This window comes from Trichosurus vulpecula, chromosome 1, assembly GCF_011100635.1.
Source record: "Trichosurus vulpecula isolate mTriVul1 chromosome 1, mTriVul1.pri, whole genome shotgun sequence".
NCBI classification, from domain to species: domain Eukaryota; kingdom Metazoa; phylum Chordata; class Mammalia; order Diprotodontia; family Phalangeridae; genus Trichosurus; species Trichosurus vulpecula.
Genome location: NC_050573.1, coordinates 197,022,221 through 197,028,227, shown reverse-complemented (window position 1 = coordinate 197,028,227; position 6,007 = coordinate 197,022,221). Strand labels below are relative to the sequence as shown.

General features: G+C 44.4%; 1 protein-coding gene across 1 annotated transcript in view; it reads left to right on the top strand.

The window, feature by feature from the left end:
* The first annotated feature begins 576 nt into the window (after positions 1-576).
* CTDP1 (CTD phosphatase subunit 1) overlaps positions 577-6,007 on the top strand; it is a 189,418-nt gene continuing 183,987 nt past the window's right edge. Inside the window, exon 1 of the mRNA XM_036734913.1 lies at positions 577-807. The gene's annotated coding sequence lies outside the window, so the exon portion shown is untranslated. The remainder of the gene's footprint in view (positions 808-6,007) is intronic.

The following is a 6,007-nucleotide window of genomic DNA, read 5'->3' as shown; positions in this document are numbered from 1 at the left end:
CGACTCTGCCTTCCCTCTCCGTGTTCCAGCCTCCCTCCCCATCCTGACCCCCTCCTAAAGGAACAGTTACTACTTTTTTCTCACACCTTCTTTCTAACCTCTCCTTCCACTCCGCCTCCCTTCCCTTGAAGTCGCTGTTCCCCTCTCCCCCTTTGGGGGAGGGCTAACCTTCCTCCGTTCGCTTCCTGGTCTCGAGCCGGCGGCGAGCGCGTTGCCATAGCGACCCGCCCCGCGCGCCGTGCTGCCCCCCAGCCCCCGGGAACTAGAGGCGGCGGCGCTGGAGCAGGGGAGCGGGCCTGGAGGACGCGCGGCCGGGAGGGGGATGGAGGCGCGGGCGGACCCCAGCGGCGGCGGCGGCATCGGGGACTCTGCAGCTGCCACCACCGCCAAGGGGCCAGCCCCGGCCCGCTCTGCTGAGGGCCCCGCGGCGCTGGCGGCGGCCGTGACCGAGATCCGCTGCCCGGGCCCCAGGCCGCTGAGGTTGCTGGAGTGGAAGGTGGCGGCCGGCACGGCGGTGCAGATCGGCACGGTGCTGGCTGTGTGTCTCCCCATCGTGCCTCCCGCCGGCGGGGAGGCGGGCGCGCTGCCGGCTTGCAGTGCGCGCCGTAGAGCCGGGGAAGGAGAGGGGAAAGGGGGAGGCCAGGGGAGCCCCGACCTGTGCGGGAACCAGCGCGGGGAGCCTTCGCCCTGCCCGGAGGCCGGCGGCTGCGGCCGGACCCAGCGGTTGGCGGAGCGCAGGGTGAAGTCGGAGCGGGCCGGAGTGGTGCTGGAGCTGTGTGCGCAGCGGGGACAGGTGGTCCCCCCAGGGTAAGCGGCTACGGGGGCCTCTGGTGCTTGCCCGGGGCGCCTAGGGGATACTCGCGCTCCCCGTCCTTTCCACCACCCCCTGATAGATGCCAGCCCAGGGACGCTCCCCTCCCCACCCGAATGCCGCAGGCATCTTTGGGCATCGACTTGCTTCAGTTTCTCGACCCAGTGAGACTGGCCTGGGCCGATCTGGACAGGCGGTGGAAGAGGGAGAGTGAGGGAGCTAGCGACGGTGCCCAAGCCCAAGTGTTCTGTCTTTTTCCTGGAGGGCGGAGGCGGAGACACTATTCAAAACCGAGAACTTCCGCCGTCTCTAACTTTACGGTCCCGGGACCCTTCTGCACGCCCCCAGTCTGGCTGCTCCTCTTCCTTCCCTCCCCCCAAGCCCACCACCAGGCGTCAGGGAGGGTCTCCGAGCTGGGTGGGTTTGGCGCCTGGTGCATTGTAGTAAATTCTCTTACGGACCCGAGAACGTGGGCGAGGAGGAGGCAGGTGCCAGTTCTGAGAGCTCTCGCGCATCCTAGCTTTTCTATTCCTCCCCCTTTCCTCGCCCCACCCGCTGCTCTGCAGGTGGGCTTAAAGGGGAAAATAGCATGATGAAAATAAGGCCCTTCTCTCAGGAATAGTTAGAGGATTAATTTTTTTGTTGCCGGGTCTCTTAGGCACGCCTCTGACAGAAATGCCTTAATCTATCAAATGATGGCGTTTCTAGAGAATTAAAAACAGATTAAGCTTGAAACATGGCTTTTTGGGGGGGCCGTTCCCACCCTATTTTCTGTAACTTTGGACTCCTCGCCTTTAAATTGTTGCTTACTAGCTGTACAAACAAAAGTTTTTTAAATGTGATTTTCTTTTAACAAATCTTTTTTCTTCTGTAGCCAGAAAGCTGTGGTGGTTGTTATTTTCGTGCTACAAAAAATTTGGGGGGATTGGAGTCAGTCTCTAAGAAAACCAAGTATATTTATTTCAATTCTTTTTTTTAATTGTATTTGACTTTAAGATTAAAACAGAAAATGATGATACCGAAATATATACATACGTACGTGTATAGATCTATGTTTACATATATGGACATCTATATATGTGTGTGTGTATATACACATGCATACATATATACACACATATACCTATACATTCATACATCTGAACCGTAACTGCGTATTGTTCTGATAGACTAACTTGTTCAAATTGAGCTGGTATTTAGTGTTGTCTGTTTCTCTTTTTTTCTGAGCTCTAATCTTGTGAAATTAAGTTATAAAAATGTGAAACAATTGTGCATCATAACTAAGAAGAATGTATGAGACTGAGCTTTATAGAGTATAAAATTATATCAAGCTTTTGAGTCTAGCCCGACTTCTATCCTGTCCCAGTACTTGTTTGTTTCTAACTCTATGACAGTATACTTGACTAAATTGAGTCATTGGTCATCGTAATTAAAGGCGGAAAAAAAAAATTATTTCATTTGCGTGGTGGAATACACTGCTGAAATGTCTACTTTTTTATGTTTAACATATTGTAGTTTACTTTCATCAAGTGCTTGAACTTGTATTCTTTACTGTACAGTGGCTCTAAGGAAAATTGGCTTGTAATTAATTTCTTTCCTCATGGGTTTAAAGTAATGCTGTTTATTTTGTGGTGGTGGGGAGAGTGGTCAGTTTTTTGTATAGTATACTTATTTGCAATTGGTAAAAATATCATAAATTAACCTTTTTATAAGACCTTAGAGGAAGCATGGTGTGGTGGGTAGAAAGCGTGTCATTGAGTGTCATTCAGAACTGTGTTCAAATTCTACCTCTGATGCTTGCTGTGTCCCCCCAGGGCAAGCCAATTAACCTCAATCTACAAGTTACCGAACAGCAGCTGACTTGTTTTGGTAGAGAGATTTCCTTCACTTTCAGTTCCCTACACCAATGAAATTACAACCCACAAAGATAACAGGCTTAGCCTAAAGGTAAAAACAAATTAATCTTACTGCTTACATAGCATTTGTTGTTACTGTTCCTTATATATGTGTAATAATATGGCATCATAGATCTAGAGCTTTAAGGGAGCCCAAAGTCTAGCCCCTTCTTTTTACGGATGAGGAAACTTTTGACCCAAGGAAGTTAAGTAATTTGCCCAAGATCATGCATATAGCTAAGGGACATATAAGAGAAGAGATTTGAACATCAGATTCAGTGCTTTTTGCATTGTACCAACCAGGCTGTCTGTGTTGACACTACTTTTTTTTTCCTGCCATTGGAATTAAATTAAATCTTTTGGTATATCTTTGTTCTTTCAATTCAAGATGTGAATGTTAGATAAGGCATTTCCAACCTTTGTGGAGTTCAGACTAACAGATAATGGAACATGCACAAGTAAATACAATATGTAGTGAGCATTTGCCATTCCAAGAATTGCAAAGCAATGTGGCGGTCCAAAGTTTTTTTACATTTTAGTTGGGCTAAATAGGTAAAGAGGTGAAAGGGAGGTCTTTTCAGGCATAGGGAACACTAAAAGCAAAGGTACAGGATACGTATGGAGGACAGAGAATAGTCTGGTTTGATTTAATCGTAGAGTATTTGGAAGGAAGTACTATAAAATAAGACTGGGCAAATTGGTTCCACTTGTGGAGTCAAGATAAGTCAACAGATACTTATTAAACTCCTACTGTGTGCCAGGAGTTGAGCTAACAGTCTAATGGAGGAGACAACAGCTGTTTACAAACAATATATAAACAGAATTACTTGGTGATAATCCCAGAGGGAAGTCACTAACATTAAGGAGAACAGGGAAAGGCTTCTTGCATAGGTGAGACTTGAAGAAGGCCAGGGAATCCTGGAGAAGAGAGAAAGAATTCCAGGCACGGGATGCCCAGGAATGTGTGAGAAATACTTGAGGTATGGAAATGGAAGGTTATATGTAATCCATAGCAAGGAGACTAGAGCCAGAGAAACTAGATGGAAGAGCAAACTGGGAGAGAAAGGTGTAAGAAAACTAGAAAGGTTTATGAAGGTCAGAGTATTTTCTGTTTATGACTCTAAAAGCAACAGGGAACCAGTGGAGTTTATTGAATAGGGGAGTGATGTGGTCAGACTTACGCTTTATGAAGATCATTTTGGCAGTTCAGTGGAGGATGGTCTTTGGATGCCACAGGAGTTGGAAATTTGCTTAGTATCTAATAGGGAGAAGGATCTCCTGAAGAAATTAGCACAAAATACTGACATGGCCAGGTAGCCACATAAGGAAGATTAGTCTGTCAGCTGTTTGAATGATATTTTGGAAAAGAGAGAGAGTGGTAAGATCTATTTAGAGGCTGTTGCAATAGTCCTGGCAAGTGTTATTAGGGTGGTGGATATGGGATTAGTAGGAGGAAGATGGGTATGAGAGAGCTTGTAGAGGTATAATTAACCAGACTTCACAGCAAGTTTGGATATATGAGGTAGAGAGGAAAGAATCAGAGTTTTGAAAAGCTGATTGTTAGAACATTGGTGACCTATGACTAGTAGTAGTATTAATAGAGTAGGGAAGTCAGAAGGAAAAGCAAGTTTAGGAGAAAAAATAAGAATAGTTTTGGTCTTTTTGAGTTGGAGGTGGCTCTCCTGGTGGAGATATACCATAGGCTGAATATTCAGGTCCAGAGCTGAGAAGCGAGGGCAAGATAGGAGATAATAGATGTGGCAATCTTCTACATTGGAGGAATCCCTTAAACCCTTTAGTGAGTGAATGGGATTGTCTGGGGAGAAAGAGTGCAGAAGAAAGAGAAGATTATTATGGACAGTGCTGGTAAGCAACACAATTCCTCAGCCTCTCTACTAGTGCAGTGCTTTGCACATAGATACATGGTGGATAAGACTGGATGAGGAGCCAGTGAAGGAAACTGTAGTTATTGAGTAGGGAGGAAAACTAGGAGAGTATATATTCTCCAAAGCCAAGAAAGTCCAGCACTGGGATATGGCAGAACAATGTCAAATCCTTATGGAAAATAAAAAAGAACCATAAGAAAGGTTGTTGAATTGGCAGTTAGATGGTCTTTTGGCATTTTTGAGAGCAGTTTCAATGTAGTGGTAGGAGTTAAAGGTGGAATAGGTTATAAGGAAATGGAGGTATTGGTTATGGATGACTTTTTCAAGAAGTTGTGTGGCGAGGAGAGAGATGGAATGGTATCTGGAATGGTCAAAGGAAGAATTGGTTTTTAGTATTTGACACACTAATTTGATATAAGCTAATGATAATGTCTTCTTTGGGCAACTTTTCTTTCTCCTGATCTTTATTACATGCCATGTTTTAAGTCCCCTTTCTTCCACTAACTCTCCATGTGTCATGACTTTGGGAGATATCTTTGGGTGGGTCTTATCTTTACCTATAATATGAAGGAGGTTGATCTCCAAGTATGCCTCTATTAGCTTTAAAATTCCATTGTCTATAAAATGTGCATATGTGTATATCATTATATACACAGTTCTCCCAAGAAATATCAATCAACAAGCATTATTAAGTATTTACATTATGCTTGGCCTAGGGGAATAAGGACTAAATGACAGTACTTAAGGGGGCAAAGACAAAATGACAATACTTAAGGAAGTTTATATTTTCTGGGGGAAGATAATATAAATATATAAGTATATACAGAATATATTGAAGGTAATTTGGGGGTAGGAGGAAAAGGAGGTACTAGTCACTGGGGGATCAGAAAAGGCTTCATGGAAAAGGTGGCACTTAATCATAGTTTTGAAGGAAACAATGGATTATAAGAGATTGTGAGGACAGAGTGCATTCCAGGCATGGGCTTTCCTGCCTTGTTCATTAGGCTCCATAGTGTTTGTGAGAACTCATCTTTGGTGAGGCTTAACTAGGGAAAGACCATTTAGCAAAGTCATTAGTTAGGGCCCTGTTTGTATTTCTTCTGGCAACTCTAATTATATTTGTTTGAACTAAGGTTTAATGCTTCATTATAGTCATTAGTGTGTGCCAAGGAATGATGTATTTTAATTTCTACGACCATGCCTGACTTTTTCAGTAGGAGCAAAGGATGTTTATTTTCACGTACATGGACACTTGTGATTAAGAAATAGGCCTTAAAACTAGGGGTTTTTTCCCTTCACAGTTGTCTTTGCGTGATATTTCTGTTTTGAATATATGCATTTTTGAGGCATTGTGGTATAGCGTTTAGAGTGCTTCACTCAAATCTGAATCAGAGGAGACCTGGGTATTAATTACT